Source organism: Lutjanus erythropterus, chromosome 18 (genome assembly GCF_056507025.1).
Source record: "Lutjanus erythropterus isolate fLutEry1 chromosome 18, fLutEry1.hap2, whole genome shotgun sequence".
NCBI lineage: Eukaryota > Metazoa > Chordata > Actinopteri > Lutjaniformes > Lutjanidae > Lutjanus > Lutjanus erythropterus.
In genome coordinates, this window is record NC_139334.1 from 6,896,622 (window position 1) to 6,916,077 (window position 19,456).

General features: G+C 38.5%; 1 long non-coding RNA gene across 1 annotated transcript; it reads right to left on the reverse strand.

Annotated features, from left to right (window-relative positions):
• Positions 1–257: 257 nt before the first annotated feature.
• Positions 258–19,386, reverse strand: LOC146310537 (uncharacterized). The gene is made up of 3 exons (XR_014772305.1): positions 19,114–19,386; positions 14,674–14,855; positions 258–1,501 (listed from the first exon to the last, which is right to left on the reverse strand). It is a non-coding gene; the product is annotated as an uncharacterized LOC146310537 (long non-coding RNA).
• Between the last annotated feature and the right edge of the window lie 70 nt (positions 19,387–19,456).

Sequence of the window (19,456 nt, forward strand, 5' to 3'; positions counted from 1 at the left end):
AACCTATCACACGTATATCTGTTTCAACCTATATGTTTCTCAATATGCACCAATATGGAAACATTTCTTACAGAATATAAAAGGCAGAGATCAATTTCTTGAGCTGATTTAGATTTATCACGGAATATTTGTGAAGGCAAGAGGAGCGCCCTTGGACCTGTAAATGACAAAAAGTTATGTTTCTTGTTTTACAATCTGCGCCTAATTGACCTGCAGTGTTAAAATAGTCAGTTAAATGATGCTGGTGTTTATTTAACTATTTATTTTATTTGATTTATCCTAGAATTGGCTGGCAATGTTTGTGTTAAATGGTTTAACATGCTAAAGGATATTTAACTCATATATCCTTCAAAAAAGTTTTTTTTCTGAGTACTTTTGCTTAGTCATATTGGTGTGCAATCCACATAGAAAATGTGAAAAAAAAAAAACACTTTATTGGGGTGATTTTTTTCCCGCACTAAAATCGGTATTGGTATTACTCTCAAAAATCCCATACTGGTAACAATTTACAAAATCTCAGATAATATCTAGTCTTATATCACGACATCAATGTAATATCGATACAATGCCCAGCCCTGATAGACGAAGAACTTATTCAAGATTTGTTTTTTCACATGCCGCTTTGAGGTGTTTCAGCACACCACCAGGTTCCTGTAGACCGATACTCAAGCACTATTTAATTTCTTACAGCCTCTTCTCGGCATTTCAAGTGCAAGAGTGTGCAACCCTTATACAGCGTTTGACACCAGGGTCAGTGGAATTGCCCCACTTGAACTAAAAGACATTTAGTTTGGTTTGGAAAGTGAAAACTGGAACACCATTAATTTGTTTGCTCTCCCACTAGTCATGACCACAGCAAATGCCATCACCTCAAAGAAGTGGCCGGCCGTCCTCACTTTTATTTGTTTGTTTCTTTGGAGGGTGTGAGAAGTTGTGGAGCGCGGCTGCAACGGACATTGGACTTGTAGAGGGGGGGAAACATGGGTACTCTCCAGAAGGAAGGCTTGGCGGGGTGGAAAGCTAGAGGGGAGCTAGCAAACAAGTTAGCTAGCGACGGAGAGGGGGGTGGTGGTGGTGGAGGTGGCGATGGTGTTGGGAGGGGTGGGGATTCATTTAGCCAGGCATAGCTGCTCTTGTTTGTGGTTGTCCCTGACAGCGTCGGCAACGCTGCTCCAAAGCACCTGTGTTTGCTCACTAGCTTTCCCCCAATCTGCTCGAAAAATGCTGCGAGCATGTCACATGGTGGCCAGATAGCCTGGGCACCATGGGAATACAAAAGCCGGGGCTTTTAGAACAGTTAATCATTAATGGAGGCCTCTCTTTTGTTCCCATTCAGCTCCACGCTGACAGAGGCTTTGATATTACATATGGCAGACAGGTCAGACGCAGATATAGCCAAGTACATCGACAGGGAAGTGCTTTCAGGTCGGTGGATGCAGGGTGATGAAAGTAGACGTAAGCAGCAATGGAAAAGTGTCCTTCAAATGAAAGCCATGTGCATCTGTAGAGGATAGGGAGAACACACAGGTCAGTCTTGCAAAACATTATATTGTATATTATTTTTTTAGTAAGACGTAACAAGGCCACTTTGTGTCAAATTAAACAAAAACTAGAAAAATATTCTTCATTAGAGAGTATTAAACCCTTTATTAGACCCTTGTTAGACTTTATTTGAGATTAACCTGGGACACATTAGAACAGAACTGTACTGTAAACTAAAGAGAAATCACATATCAGCTCCTTGAGACACACTCTCTTTGGCTAGTTTGAACCAGATATACCAAATAAAGGCCAAAATTATAGTGGGATATTTTGTCTATGGATGACTGCACACACCTAATGTAATATTGTAAGAGGATAATGTAATTAAATAATAGACGTACATTGTCTAGAAGTAGCAGATATGTGATTTCACTTAATTTTACAGCACAGTCCTGTTGTAATGTATCCCAAATTAGCCTCTAACAAAGCCTAATAAAGGTCTAACTGTAGAAAATCATATTGCAGCACAGGTCTGTCATAATGTGCCCATAATTACCCTAAATTAAATAAATATATTATTTCTAGTTTATGTGAAACTTGCTAGGCCTTGGTGTACTGTAAAATAAACTGCACCCATAAATGTAATAGTGCTGTTATATATTAAAATTGAGTTGCTAAGTAGCATCAGCATGTGCAGTGGGTACATAAAGCTCAATATGTCTGCTTAATAACACTGGAACTTTTATAGTACCAAATAAAAAGTGAGAATAAGGACAACAAATTCATGATTACACTCTTGTCACTGATTGGCAGGATGGCAATAAACGGAACAAGTCTTTCACGGGATGGGAGGCCACTTTACCGACCCCACAATTAATTAACATGCCCTAATCTCAGTTTGCTCTCCATCTTGAACTGTCAATGAAAAGTCCAGGGCTCATTTCACGCTTGTCAAAGTGGGGCTTTGGGAATGAAAAAAAAGCAATGCATGAACTTGCCTTCACAAAGCAGGGCCCAAATTTATCTTGAGGGGAGATTAGGTTTACACAGCCACATTCTTATAAAGCACTAAAAGGGTCAGAGACAAACTCTTATCTTCCATTTACCTCAGCATGCCAATGGTTCTTTATTGAAAGTTTAGTTGTGACCCCCCCCTAACCCCCCCAGTGCTAATAATACTGTATGGGACTTGGAGAGGATAGTGGGATCACAAACATTTACGGCTGAAAATGCAGCACAAGAGCAGGCAAAGTGGCCACTCAACGCAGGATGCTTGGTGCGCCCAAGAGTCAATCATTAACGTGGCACTTTTAGTGATATCTGCTCTCTGGCTCAGAGGAGAAGTCAAAAGATAAATGAAGGTTGTGTTTCAGAGAATGAAGTAAGGCTCCAACTTAGGTGCTTTGGCAAACATACCAGCCCACACGTAGGTTTCTTTTGAGATGTTTCTGGCTGGTTCTCATGTCAGAGTCTCACTCAGACAATATGTTCTCAAGCAAGCCAACAATGGTGAAATGACTCAGGTTTGTGTGTGTTAACGTCAGTGCAGCACTTCCTGGAACCTCTTTGCCTCTCTACCTTACCTTTCTACCGTGCAGTATACTAGTTTCCCATGTTCGTTTTTATACTTTCTTATTCTTTTATGAGTAATCAGTGTAAGAAATATAATGAAATTGTCTCTTATAAACTCTCTCTTATATATAACTTAAACCCCAATTTAATTAGCAGAGCAGTCTTCAAAAATTTTCAACATTTCAAGCATCATATATGAAAAGAAATCTCATTATCTACTCATTCTCCTATAGCAGAAATTACAAGCAGAAAGCCCCCTTTTCAGAGTCAGTTGACCTGTACAAGGGAGTTCACAATTTCAATATTCAGTCGAAAATCAATCAAAACAAGCTTTTATTTTGAATAATCAAAATCAAAGGCAGAGTCTACAATTTTCACAGTATTTTTTTTTCTCCATCCCTGCCTACTTGCAGCATCTGGCGTGTGTCCGAAGAAAAAAACAGCACTTCAAAGACGACACATCGTACCTTAGCAGCCATTATATCACACCTGATACCATATAGACTACCTGCTTAATACAGCTTGACTATTCTGTTGACCTTAATCTTTATAAACCCGATTTTTCCCATCAAGAGTAAGCACTGGAGCAAATGAGGCAAGGTAAAACTTGTTTTTAACAGACAGAAACCCTCCTTTTTTTATGACAGTTATCAAGGCATAAAACCAATGTGATGTTGATCTTCACAAATCAAGCCTCAATAGTTTAACTGTTGCTGCTAAAACAAAATAAATAAATAAATAAAATGTTTAAAAGGAAAAAATCAAATTGTGACCTTAAAATCCAAAGTCCCTAAACCATGGATTTAGGGAATCATGACACCTTTATTCTTCATCCTATGTGAGTATCATGCAGCTGTAAATTTTTCCTTTCTTTACATTCAGTTTGGCGTCACTGCAGCATGTTTATTTGCTAACCCTGGTCACCCACGATAAGGGCCCTTAGTGTCCCCAAACTGTAGCTTGCAATCCCTCTTTGGTGACAACACGCCCATGTTTCCACCAACACGTTTGCACTGTGCAGCCTACAATAAGAGGAATATAAAGAACAAAACATAGGTGCTAATAAATCCTCTGTCTCAGCTATAAGGAAATAAATTAGGTCGAGCAGAGTCAAAGGATGGCCTTAACAAGTGTATGCTTCAAACAAAAGTTCCTGTTTCAGGAGGGGAAGGTGCATGGGTGATGGATGGCTTGGCAAACATAGTTGACATACCTGGCCAATGCCATGGGCCGGTCACAACCCAGGACTGAGAGGGACATTGTGTGAGTGTGTGTGTGTGTGTGTGTGTGTGTGTGTATAGCTCTTCTGCAGCTATCCCTCTTCCCTCTGAGGCTTCCTCCTCTCCCTCCTCTCCTCCACTCGGGCCGTGGGGATCACTTCAGTCAGCAGAGCCCTATTTGACAGAGACACAGCCTCCATATAAATCCCATCCTCCTATTTATTTGATGTGCAGTTCTACTAGGACGCCTTCGATCCGTCCTCAGGGAGCCCGCATCTCAAAACACTCAAATAGTCTGGGTGTGGCGATAAGCACGGGGCTGGAATTATACTCCCAAATTCCCAAATCCTTATAGAGCATTGTTCCATAGCATTTTAAGACACATGCACAGGAAAAAAGGCCAGACATGCACTGGTGAATTATTGCAAACACTATTTTATATCCTTTAATATTTAATTGTGTCTATGTGTTTAAAAAATAGATTAAAAAAAAAAGGTAAATAAAAAATGTAATCGTGAAGGGGAAAAAATGCTTCCAGGATTCTCCATGAGTGCAGTTTGGAGCGTGGGAGACGGGTCAGTGCAGTCTGCTGGATGAGTGGTAGACCTTTATGGGGAACACCCAGGAATGTTTAGTTAACTCGCCCGTCGCATTCAAGCATGTGTGTCAAAGGTGTTTACAGGGTGTTGACATTCACACATTGGCAGAGAGGTAATGTGAATGGTCACAGCCATGTCTGGCCGCACCGGGCCCTGAAAGTGTTCAACAGAACTAATATGAAACGTGGACTCAAAATGTCAAAAATGTTCCAGCATGAATTTAAATGGCGTTTAAATGAAGAAGTTGAAAACACTAAAGCAAATCACTTCTGTAATTCATTTTTATTTAAGACAATGAATGAATGAATGAATGAATGCAAAATTCATGCAAAAAAATATATTCTGATGTTCAGCTAAAAAGCACTAAAATTAATATATGCTTTTTCGACTGCCAGTAAAATTCGTGTAATTGTAAATAATAATATATTGACTATAAAAAACACATTATAATGTTTCAGTAATTTTGTTAATGCTGTTTGTTATGTTTGTGTATAATAGTTTACCAATAAATTATGAAATTAGAATTTCAAGTATATAATTATAATGAAAATACATATATATAAATATATATATACATACACAAATTTAGCAATTTTATATGATAATTCATTATTTCTTTTACATGTTTGTTTACATGTTTTCCCTGTGAAATTTAATGCAGCCTAAGATAATTTGTATTGTTGGTTTAATTTAAATTTATAGAACTGATTGAATTAATGTCAACAAAGCAAAATGCATTTTTCATAAACTTTTTTTTTACAGACATACACAGTTAAATACCAATTTAAACATATAATTAGAAATATGTATTTCTACATTTTTTTCCCTATAAACATGATTTTTTTTAATAATAGTTTTCCTTTGTTCAAAGCCAGTCAGATTTTTGTGGTTATAATATAAACTAAGTCTAATTGCTTTGATTGTAAATTTCATGCAGCTGTAACATGTGGAACCACTGATAAAACTACCCTGATAATGTGTGGTTTAATTTCCCTTTGTGTGGTGGTTTAGCAATAAAACATAATTATCCAGTCATATATCCACTCGTTGCAGCAAAGGGTAAACACGCGATATGTACATATATAAATGTTTAACAGTGTAAAACAGTGTGACTATAAATCACATTTGCTTTAAAAATACCGTTTGAGTTTTGAGAAAATATGATATATGGTCATTAATACTCATTAAGTATTTTGTTTGTTTTTTAACAAATTTCATCAAAAAATTAGAAAAAGGCCATTATACAAATGATATTGTGAAAGCAGTATTTTAACATTTTTATTTTCCACAGACAGAAAAAAATATAGAGATTTTTTTTGAAAAATTAAAGCGTATTTGCTTTAATTATCTCAACCTTAAAGAAAAGCAACATGCCAAATTTTGACTCTATCTTTTACTCTATATTTCAAATATGAATGCCAAAGCCAAAAACAGTCTCCCTTTGAGGAGGCTATCCTTTCTTCTGCCGTAGGTTGCCAAAGAGGCTACCAGTGCCAGCAGGCATAAGTCAGCGTGTCATCCTCTCTGTCTCTCTGTCTGTCTGTCTCTGTCTGTCCATATGACCACCCACTGAGTGCTACGGGGCACGAGGTGAACATATCTAATCACCTCCTGTAAGCTTTAAACCGACCTACAGGTGACAAAACACCTAACCTGTTAAAGTGCCTACACGTCCAATCACTTCAGGTCACATCACGTCACATTTAGCAACTGAACCACACACCAGAGCGTTGCAGGTATCACTCAGACCGCCATTGTTTAAGGTAATTGGTGGGGTGTTGTAAGTTTCCTATGACTCACGCTGCTCTTTTCTCCACCCATGAATGCTGGAAGATTGTAGGTCATAGTGAACTTAAAAACGAAGTCCTCTCAACTCATAAATTACACGGCCACGGACAACCTTAAGCAGTGTTGAAATGCCTCGAACAGAGCTTTATTTCAGCGTTGGTGGAGCGTGAAGCTGAGAGCACCACCCCACAAGGAGCTTGGCTCTCACAGGCACAAATAAGACAGCTATTTATCTTGCCATACCTGAGGTCTGACATGCTGGCAGAGCGCTGGTGGTGCACCAAAGGTGGATGCAAAAACAAGCACTTACTGTTTCTTAAACGATGTTGCTCTTTGAGGTATTGCTTCCGTAACAGGTCATACCTTTTTTTGTGATTAGGGCCCTTGTGAATAAAGTCGGGTCTTAAATTTAAAAATTTCTGCCCCAAACAAAAGGGTTTTCCTTCCTGGGGCCTGTCTTGGCACAGCGACTCGCACTTTGAAATGTGATCTGATAGATTAAGAGCTTAGCCATTAGAATAAACCATTGTGGAATCATCATAGGCTGTGTTTTCACTCTGGTTGCAAAAGAACAGTTTTCCTGCAGTGTATCTGAGAGCAGGTTTGAAAGAGCTCTTGTAACACAACACGATATAACATACAAGAATTTAGTGGAATCAACTAATCTTTTGTCATTAATTTGACGTGAATAGGTGTTTTTTTTTTCTATCATTTTGAAGTTATTCAACTCAAATTGTATAGTTTTTATTTTCAGACCACTTTACAACTTGACTTGAAAAGATGTGTTGAATGAATGTACTGTACAAAGGTCAATCAACTTTTTAAATGAAGTTTCTAAAAAAGCATAATCTTAATATTGGCATTTTTATGATTTGTAGACAACATACATGATGAAAACTTGCAGGTGGATATTCTTTGAGTGAAAAGAAGAACTGACTCCTTAAATTAAGAAAATGTAAAAGGAAATCAAGTATGTTTGGGATTTTTGTCAGTGTAACTGAACAGATGTTGGTTCAACTTAATATCGGAAGCTTATTGAGCATGTTTTTTTTATTAATGAGAAAAAAAAAAGTTTTTAATCATTACAAAATTACACCAACTTGTCTTTCTTGAGTTACCCTGAAATTTTGAGTTCACTCAATGTGTCAAATTCAGTTTCACTGTAGAAACACAATCATTAGAAAACTTTGAACAAATTATTTAAAACACTTTCTGTTAACTCACACTTTTAAGGCAGCAGGGGAACTTGTGTTTTTACATTTAACATGCTTAAAATGACTCACAGTGAAGATGTCACTCTCTTCAAATACATTACTACCTTAACATAAAGCTATATATATGTATATATGTATATAATACATGTATTTCTAAGTGGTCAGATAAATGTGACACAGCCAGTGAATCTCTTCTCTCAAAGGTTTTCCTTCACAGCATCATATTGTGTAGAAATCATCCTCAGTCTGACCACCCAGGGGGTCCCTGACACCACAACCTTTACAGAGGGGGATGGGCATGTGTGTGCGTGCGTGTGTGTTTGTGTTTAGGCAAGTGTCTGCTCACATGCATGAATATGCTGCTTCATCTTATGTGTATTGATCGCCCTGTGACACCCCTGTTCTCTTTCCCTCTTTCCTCTTTTTTTGTATTTGTGCGTTTGTTTGTTTGTTTGTTTGTTTGTTTCAGATGCATTACTATTGTCATTTTATTCCCGGCCGGCAGACTTCAGCAGGGAAGCACGCTACTTTCGTTTCCTGCCACGCAGACAACATTACATGTATTGAGTGTGAATACACATTCAGCAGAGAACTGGTCAATGTAAATGCAAACACAAACCAACAAACCAAAACAAAAGAGCACAATATGGATCCTTCTCTCAGCCAGAGCCACTACACTTGCTCTGTTTGCCCTCTCTTCTGGCTGGAGTTGCCATTAGGTCATATAATGACCGCATCTCATTTCTCCCTCAAGGGCCCTCGGAAGCTTTCTGCCTTTGGCTGGAAAAGTACATCTTTGTCGGGTTGTAGAAAGAGGACTTCTCGCTTTGATTTTTCTTGCATCTGAAATCTAGCTCTTTAGCATTTTTACTTTTTTAAAAAATAAAAATGAACCAAGCAGCTCTAAAGTGAATATTCACTGTTATGCAAAAAACACTTGGGTATCGTTATCACACCCTGTGCTTGACTTGTGCTGCCTCCTCTAAGAAGAGAAGAGGGGTCAGCCGTTATCCCCCCTCCCCGGCCTGCCTTTTATGGCAAAGTGAGAGCGATTCAACCCCTAAACGAGTACACATGCTAAGGTGAACGGAGATACACGCGCGATAACCCGTTCAATTAGACAACACCATCGTGGCAGGCAGAATGTGGACAGATAAATGACCATACAGTATGGCGTACAATGGGAATTAAAAGTATAGGGCAGCTGGGCTCTTATCTGGCCGGGGAAGAAGAAACCAGGCAACAAAGGGAGGCCTAAGACTAAGAGGCTTGATGCATGGGAAAGCCATGGGCCGGCCATTGTGGCTGCCCTTCTGCTGAGCAAATAGTCCAAACTGTTCATTCCCCATCTCCTATTCTCTCGCCGGTACATTGTTTGTGTCCTTGCATTTCATTCTGACTGGGGAAGATTGCTCTCAGGGCCAGTGAGCAAACAGTCCAGAAAAGAGCCAGCTATCTCCTGCCGTTCCCAGGAGAACTAGCATTTTTATTTCAGCTCCAAGCTGTCAAAGGATTGGAGAGTTTATGTCAGGATCCTGAATTAATTGCTTTAAGCCTCGGGGCCGACGCCGGCGTTTTTATCACCAAATGTTCGGTAAAATGTTTCCTAGCAAATTATGCAGTCCCCCCCCACCCCGCCATCGCCTCTGTGAGTCGCCAAACATTTGGTATTTGATACATACAGGATGAGTTTCTGCAACACAAATGATGTGTTTAGTTGTTGTGACAGCACAATGGTGTGAATAGTGATGGGCTATAGCACGGCTGTCAAGGATTTGGTGGAATGAAGGCAAACAGCAAACTTTTGTGTGTGTGTTTTTTTCTCCCTCTCTCCATGACGGTGGGTACACGAGCCAAGCTTGGCAATAAAATGAGTAAGCTTACAGATGCCTCAATAAACCATAGCTGTTCAGACATTTGGTGGCCCGAGCTTTAAAGGCTCCAAACTGTCCTCTGAACTGCCAAACTGACTTCAGAACCGTCTGTCATCCTCATATCCATCCCATCCTACTGCTTACTTAATAACGATACACAGTATATCATACATTTGGATATGAAAAGGTCCTATATGTGCCTGCAAATCATATATCCAACCTGACTCAATATAGCAACTACTTCATCAGTTTTAAGAAAAACTTTGCACAGCAGTGAATGCATTGATATTTGTGGTGTTAATTGATACATTTGATAACTTTTTTGGCTCCTAACACTTTTTTTCTGATCCAGTGTATCAATCCCAAATATCCCATTTATCTTACACTCTAAACTGAAAAACTTTTATTTTAACTTAGTCCAGGCTACCTTAAATTTTGAACAGACTAAATTTGAAAGGACAATTTGAGGTAGTTTGGAATGATTTAAAACAAATAAACCTTTCCTTTAAATTTTTTTGTATATGAGAAAAAATGTTCAGTAAGCTTAAGATATTAAGTTGAAAATCAAACAAAGAATCTGCAGACCGTATTCATTGTTCCAGTCTTAATGTAGCAGCTTTTCAGTCTATCAAAAATCTTCATCAGACATTGTCAAAATCTTTGGATTCCTCTGGTACATCAAAACATTGCTACATTAAAGTTGCTGGGAGCTGTCAATATAGTGTGCCGATCCTTTGTTTGATTTTTGCTTTGAGTTTGCTTTTTTGATCCAGCACCTGTTAAAGTTTTTTGGATGGGCGAACCCCAAGTTTTTTTGTCCAAGACATTAAGTTGAACCAACAACTCCTCTGTCACACCGACAAACATCTACAAAGTTTAACATTTAATATGATTTTCCAACATTTAATTAACTAATTCAATACTAACCATCATGGTTTGCGGCTTTTTCATAATTGTGAAAACAAGCAACCATGACTTATCTTAAATTGACACGTAGCAAGTTTTCATCATGTATGTTCTTCAAACTCTCCAACAATGCATGCTGGGAAGTCTGCTAAAATGCTGATCATGTTTCTTTAGAAACTTAATTTAATGAGTTGATGGAACTTCACTAAACTTAGATTCAATCCCCTGCTCTTTTCAAGTCAAAAGACTTAAAGTTAGAAGAACTCGTTTGTGAAGATATAGAAATTTTAAGTTAAATTAACTTGAATAAATAAAGGTGTATATAAAGTTGTATATTTACATTGAGTTAAAGAAAAAAGATTTTTCTAAATTCCTGTATGACTTTTTTCAGTACATCTATGAAGAAGAAGTTTGCTGCAACATCATCATGTTGGCATATCTGGATGTTGTGTTTTCATTCTCTGTTGGCTCCTACATGATTGCGCCAAAAACAACACATGAGCGGGCGGCCCAGCAGTTCCAGTCTTCAGAGCCACACATCAATAACTGAACCTGGAGCCGCCATCTGGACTTTGCTTTTCTTCACACAAATGCATCTGATAACGTAGTGGACCATCATATTTGCATCAAAAAAGCATTAGCAATATTTCACTGTGCCGCATGATACTGTGCTGTTTGTATAGATAAGCCCTTTAGCAAACTACCTGTCACTCAGATCAAGGTGGTGCTCCTCCAGTCTAAATAAGGATAGGGAGTTGTTCCCAAAAATATACAACTACTTTTCATATGAAAGCTTTGCAAATGAATCCACAGGAAATTTGCATTAATACATGAATGCAACTGACACCATGACCTCAACCAGTGTTTGGCTGTAACAAGTCTGAACCCACAGCTCATTTAACTGTAACCCTCACAAATGCATCATGATGTATGGGAGATGCCCCTTCCAGCTCACCCAACATTATCTTCCTGTAGGGCACTTCAAGATAAGGGTATCCCCACTCTGACCAATAAATCTGCCAGTTGACTCCTTAATCTGAAAGGATATTAAGTGACAAACGCTGTGATGTTTCTGTCAGCGTCAAGCAGGCGAGGGTTAAATAGTGTGTATCAGGGGACTACTCTGCAGTGGGGAAAACATACAGGCCTCATCCTTCACCATAATCTGCTCAACAGCCCTGCAGACACCTCCCAGCTTTCCTCAATCCTTCAGCCGAGCATCCGCCTTTCCATTATAAATAACGCGGCCATTTATATGGGATTAAATTGGGGATTAATTTGATTCAAGTCAGGGTATGGGAATTCATTAGCGGGCTGACAGTGGCGCTATACATGGAGGGAATTTAATTTGAATCCCCCCAAGGGAAGCACTATGGGGCACAGGGGCCGTGTTGAAATGGAGGTCTTAAAGACAAGGGGGGATATTGTTCCACTCTTTAGATTTGGACACTTGTAAATTGGCACTTTATTGCTGTTGATGGGTTGTTATCAAATTGAGAGCAGCAATGCTATTAGGTGAGAGTGTCCTGAAACAGACTGGAAGGCGAGACACAAGTTTATCTGAAGGGAAAGCGAGGGCTCGCCCTCAGATTTGGCCTCGTCTATCAGCACGGATCGAGAATAGTTCTTGACACTCACATGAGCGTGAAGAAGTAAATACAGGTTTTTCACACCGATTTGGCTCCCACTCATACGGTATTAAAATGAGCACATTATTTGAATGTCAGTGATTCTCATGAATGTTGAAATGGCATATCTATCACCACCATTCCCCGACAAGCTGTGTGTTGTAAAATAAAGGCATTAAATTCAACTCAGACGTCAGATTACAGAATTCACCCCTGCAGAACACCATCTTGGCATTCTCTAAATTGGACAAGTCCCATTGTAAGAGCCTATCACAGCGCACATGTCTGCATAGGAGAACATATGCAGGACAAAATATTCCGTAGTTTGTTATTCCGAGGACGGCACTGGGGGCACACGGGCTTGTTTGCCTTTGCTGGGAGAGGAGATTGGATTGGGGGTTTAAATGAATCGCTGGCGCACCACGTTTATAGGTTTCATTAACTTTTAATGAGTTGGGTGTCCTTCGCTGTGATTGGCTGGCAATGCTCTGCCTTCACTTCCTGGAACTGGAGCTGAGGGGGAAGTGAAGAGATATTGCAGCATGTTGGCTTCCATGTTATGGCCATGTGCTACTCAATGTGCCACGCTGGGTGGAAATGGGTCAGAAACGGGCACTATAATGTGGTACTATTCCAAAGCAGAAGCCCCAGATATCCATCAGCACTGGCAACCACTGAATCTAAAACCTGGAGGTATCGAGTCTCGAGGGGAATAAAGAAAAACCTTGGCAGATCAATCACAGCCAAGCAGGCATCCCTTTACCACAGCTGACTGACATATCGTTTTATGGTCGCTTTGCGAACAAGGTTTGATCTCAAAGACAGGCATGAGACCCGCTGGGAAATGCCTGTGGAATTACCAAAGAGGAGTTGGAAGCATGAGTGCGTGCATGCACACCAATGTTTCTAGCAGTCAACTCGAGCAATACCTAACTTCATATTTTGAGCATCTATAATCTCCATCCAATATAGTATCTTTCTGCCTGGTTGATCACACATCTATTATCTTGCATAGAGGTTTTTTTCTGTATGCTTTACGTTTCTCCTTGAGAAGCTAATCCCCTCCTCCAGTGTGCAGCTGAGCCTCACTTCAACACTCCCCAGAAACAAAGGTTTTTGCCCATCATCTCCATTTCATCCCCATCACTTTGACATAAGATGGAAAGGTCTTCCATTAGAAATGTATTTTATATTACGTCCATCACACTTAATTTGCAGTTGTTCCCTTTAGAAACCTTCACTGTAAAATACGATATAGGAATTTGGTGGCATAAACTAATCTTTTCTCAATAACTTAATATAAATACTTTTATTTGTTCAAATCAATCAGGCTTCTAGTATTTATTTTCAGAACACTTATAAACATAAGTTCTAATAACTTTAAGTCTTCTGACTTGAAATCATGCGTTGAATAAATGTACTGTACAGAGTTCAATCAATTCATTAAATTAAGATTCTAAACACAACCAGCATATAAGCAGGCTTCCCAGCATGCATTGTTTTTATAAATTGAAGGAAAACTTTCAGCTGGAAATTCTTTGTGTGAAATGAAGAACTGACTCTTCAAGTTGAGGAAATGTAAAACGAAATCACATTTCTAATTTTCGTCAGTCTGACTGAACAGATGTTTGTTCAACTAAATATCTTAAGCTTACTGAATTTGTTTTCTCAAGAACAACTGAATTAATATGAAGTTTATTTGACTAGAAGGGTTTATTTGTTTTGAATTATTACAAATTACCTCAACTTGTCTTTTCGAATCTGGACAAGGTAAAATTTTAAAGACAGTCAGGACACTTACCTTTTTTAAGTTGAAACAAATGGTTTCTTGTATTTATTTTCAGATGACTTCAGAACTCATAAAAAATGAGTTCTTCTAACTTGAAGTCTTCTGACTCAAAATCATGAGTTTAATAAATCAATGAAGTTCAGTCAACTTTCAATCAACAAGTTTCTAAAGAAACATAATAAACATAATCAGCAGATTTCACAGCATGCATTGTTTTATAGTTTGAAGAAAATGTATATGATGAAAATTTGCAGCTGTACATCTGTTGCATGAAATGAAGAGCTGACTCTTCAAGTTGAGAAAAATGTAAGAGGAAATCAAATTTGTTTGGAATTTTCATCAGTGTGACTGAAGAGTTGTTGGTTCATCTTAATATCTTAAGATTATTGAGTATGTGTTCTCAAGTACAACTGAATTAATATCAGGTTTATTTGGATTTTTTTTTTTTTAAACATTATAAAAAATCACCTCACTTGTGTTTTTTGTCAAATTGAGTCAACTTAAAACAAATACTTAATTTTTACAGTAGTAGATTAGTTTGGTAAGTTGGGGACACGATGACAGACCTGTGTTGCAATACTTTATAAAGGTAAAGACTCACCATCCATTCACTTCCAGGCATATAAAAGCAGGGTGAGAGGCACCCCGTCCTGGCCTGAATAGACTGCCTTTAGGTCAGTGAACGTCCCACCAGCTGCTGCCTCACAGCACTCAATGGGCATTGTTGGTGGATCTCTCTCTCTCCCTGTCTCTCTCTGTCTCAGGACATGAAGGAGTCCTACACTGGAATGTCACATATTCGTGTCAGAACAGTGCAGACACATCACAGTCAGCGGCCGCATTCTCACCCTGTCCATCCTGCCATCTTTCTTCCTCTATTTCCATCTTAAACACACACACAGACACACACACCGCTTGTTTCCATCATAACACAACTCCAAACTGACCTTCACACAGCGGGACTGACAAAATAACAGCCAGATCGGTTATATTTAATTATATTTTGATATTTAAGTGTCCTCAGTAAATATGAGAAGCAATCAGTAAAGATCTGATATGTGTTCAAGAAAAAAGGGCCAAAGACAAAATGAGAGAGTGTGACTTTTTTGTACAAACAACAAATCTTGGGAAGATAGAAAAATAAAATTAAGAGTTTGTATGGCTTTGGTACACATCTGTACCAACTGATGATTATACTAATATTTCTGAAGAATATACATCTCTGTAAAATCTAAAGTTAAAGTTGTTTCTATGCTTATTTAATGTTTGTGTAAAATATCCTCACTGTATAACAAACATTTACATATCAACTATGTAAGTGTTATATATGCATCATTTGCAAATTTTGACAATTTCATCCAGACGGATGTAAAGGCCGTTACAGGTAAACGTCATTTCAAGCTTTAATTTCTGGCTGGAGTACAATTTAATTTATTCTGTCATAAGGCTTTATTTCAACTGTTTCAATCTATTTGTTAAAATAGACTCACATACACTCAGGGAGATTTAAACTAATTGACTAAGCCCAGGTTGTGCATTTTAGGCCTGTCTGAAGCCCAAATATGCAATTATAAAAATGTGGACAAAGTTACAATCAGATTCAGTTCTGGATATACTGATATATTTGTTCAATGTGCAATTTTACTTTACTTTATATTGTATTTTTAATTAACGTCTTCCCTATAAATAGTAAAAAAAAAAAAAATCATGCTGCAAACATGTATGGAAATATATTTATCTTTGAACATTCATAAGCAAATGTAATCTATAATATGACAGGAGGTTTAAGAATGCATTTTGCTGATACAGTCAAAAATTAGCACTTTACTAAATTTTGATATCCCAGTTTAATATGCTATATAAGCTGCTTTCAGGATTTTCTATAGCTTTATTTTCATATTTGATTATGCATATACTAATCATAAATTCATAATAAAACAATTAAGTTACCAATAATAGAAAATATTCAACTATAATGACAGCAGGAGATAAAAGAACAATATCACAGGACAAACTAGCCTAATTATTCATTTATAAAATCAGGTCAACATAAATTTTAAATGCAAATTCTTCCTTCCATTCTTTAAATTGTTTATGTCTTGTTTATGTGCATTGTCAACAACCTCATATAATCGTCTGTCATGTTGTTTTTCATACACTTCTCGGGATGAAAAAATATAATCGTGTAATACTGAACAAATGTATTCACTGGCAGCAGTCAAGTGCGGAGAAATTGGAGTCACGTACGGTGGAGGTGGAGATGGACGGATGGAGGACGGATGAGGATGACGGAGCGCGTCACACCGGGCCGAGCCGAGCCGGGCCGCCCGCTGAGAAGAAGCCATGGGTGGCTTTGAGTTTTGACTTTGTGGTCCCTTTAATATACTGAGGGACGGCAGTTTGCCTTGCTAAGATATGGGATTAGGAGTATTTCTGCTGAAAGAGGAGTTAAGTCGGGCTAGTGTGGACGGTCCCTCCCCTGCAAAAGGCTGAGACAGAATTACAGCTTGTTGGACCGGTGTCCCGTCGTCGCCATGGAGACAGATCTACTTGGGTGTTCCAGTCCGCGGGCTGCTGCAGCGCAGAGCCTATAGGTGCAGCAGACGCCCTGCTGTAGAGCCTATAACACCATCCGACTGCATGAAATAACTCGACACCCGGTTAATACAGAGGTATGCAGCCTGAGCAGAGTTTTTAAAATCAGGCCGACTGGAGGATTTGATTAGCAAATAGATCCTGCGCAGACGCAGACCTAACTGCTCCAGCCGCTGCCCCCGTGCATGATGGGAATCTTCTCATAATATTTCTTATTTACTCTTTGCTATAGTTTTCACTCTTTATTGCATAAAACCGCTGTGAGGAATGAGTGCCCTTACACTGCTGCTATATTCAGCTGACGCCCATGGGTGGATGCGCACATGGCTTATAGGATATTGAGTCATTCAGTGAAAATAGAGGCCCAAACTCGCCTAGGCATTAAAATGCATCGCTGTAGGGAAAATGTCTCACTGTGGAAGTCTGCTACAATTATTTGCTATTTAAAGACATGACAGAAAAGGAGAAATAAATTGCTTATTTTTGGATTACAAACCCACACTTACCCTACATTTTTAAAAAGCTGATATCAATAGCAGATCATTTTTTATCTATACTTAATTATTAGTTATATTTTATATTGTTTTATTCTCACAAAATTGTACACATTGATACAAGGAGATTTCAATTAAGTCAATGTTGTGTAGCGAGATTTCAACTTAGTGCCCTATTTGATTTGTTGATTGAACTGACTGAAGACATAAAATGCATATATATATGTATGTATGTATGTATACATACATACATAGTTGGTATAGTGCATCAGAATATAATCAGTAGCTTTATTACGACTGTTGATAAATGTCAGTGACCAGCAGTCACAGTCAGACTGACGCGTCTGACGGCTTTGTGTTTTTGTGAGAAAAGAGTCTGATATTCAGGCCTTAATCAAGAAAAATGCAAATTTGACCACAAGAAATGCAAAGAAATCAGGTTAGCGGAGTAAAAAGGATCAACAGGCTGCTGCTGGACCAGTTCTTTATTCAGTGGCTATAACAACAGATGTGCTCGTCTATGATGGAGCGGCTATAGGAGCTGCAGAGGTAGGCAGATGTCCTCCCTGATGGAAAAGCCTGTACAGAGTTAGAGGAGACGGGGAAGGGAAGGTGCAGCGATGTGGCCTCGGCGCACTTTTGTCCGCTAGTACAGATTGAGGTTGGTTACCTTTGAACCGGCAAAGCTCCAAAAGGCCATTTCCATCTCAGTGTGCGCCAGAGAGGGCTTGACTGGGGTTATCCAGCCTTCAAAGGAGCGGAGGAGAGCCGCGTACGAATACAAGTGTTTAATGTTGGCTAATGGACATTTTGGAGAGCTCTCCATCAATTATGATTTAGAAGAAATACGGCCTCTTGGATATTACTGTGAGACATCATTGCAAAAACATTAGGGGGTCCTAAGATGATGATGATGATGATGATGATGATGATAATGATGATGATGATAAACATTATTATTATTATTATTATTATTATTATTATTATTGTTATTGTTATTATTATTGTTATTATTATATACTGTTTTGTTTAATAGATTAATGATAAATTACACTTACGTTTTAAAGGTTAGAAATTAGCATTGCTATTATTATAGACTCTATTAAATCTATTCAAATATAATATAATAAGCTTTGATTTCTTAACAAGCAAAAACATGCATATTGCTGTTACTGTTAATATTTGTTACAATCATGCCGTCACATTCACGAATCGTTTTATTTATATTTGAAAAATGCCGATTGAAATTATATCCTGGAAATTTAAATCGATTTTTATATAATATGATATAAAAGCAGAACAACAGGGACAGGACTGCAGCAATAAGATCGCTCTCATGACATCAGTGCTGCAACAATGATATCAGTCAGCCGCACACTGCAAAAAATATCTAACTCAAGATGTCATTAAATCCATTTTGAGTCTCATATTTCTCTGAACCCGTGAGGGTGTCCGCTTTACTTTCACCTGCTTCTTGTGTGGAATCAACATGGATTTTCTAGAGTTAAGTCCTTTCATTTTTACAGACAGTTAGTGCCTTGTGATATGATTCTATTTTAATATATTCCCAGCATTGAAAACAAGATGAATTACCTTTTTAAATTCAGTGTTTAAAAATGCACCAAAATCCCATGCAGTTTTTGTTTTTTTGTTTTTTTGTGTTTTTTTTTGCAGCGGGATCTCTCTCCATCTCAACTCAAAGAAACTTGAAGCAGCCTCTATCACACAACCTGCAGATCCCCTCAGCTTTGCACCACCCTGTCGTGAAATCCAATACGTCTCCTTCCTTTCTCATGAATTTAGGATATCATCAGCCTCTGTCAGCACAGACCGACCCCCCCACCCCCCCTCCACTCTCATGCATGTCCGAGGATCAAACCGCCTCTCCCTCCTGGTAAAGAATAAAACTGTTTTTAAAAAAGAGAGCATTATAGGAAATAAAAGCTTCATACCTGTGCAGCAAAATAGCCGCTGCTTGTTGTTGGCACGCCACACAGGAGCCCATTGTAGAAGCTCGCCTTCTGCCTTCTGCAAAGGGCTCCAGACATCACGGCATTTATTTGAGCTCAAACTCTGTCACTGTTGACTTTAGCACAAAGCAAAGATTTCACTGCCCCGCTAGTTAAAAAAATGATTATTTTACCGAGATATCGATCAGTGTGCTATAAAAAATCAGCTTAGCATTATATGTCTAAAATGAATAGAACGAAATTTAATGTCTGTGTAAATTTACAGAGCTGCGGCGTCCTATTCAAAGTTTACACTTGTGCAATTTGGTTTGTGTGTGTGTACTCT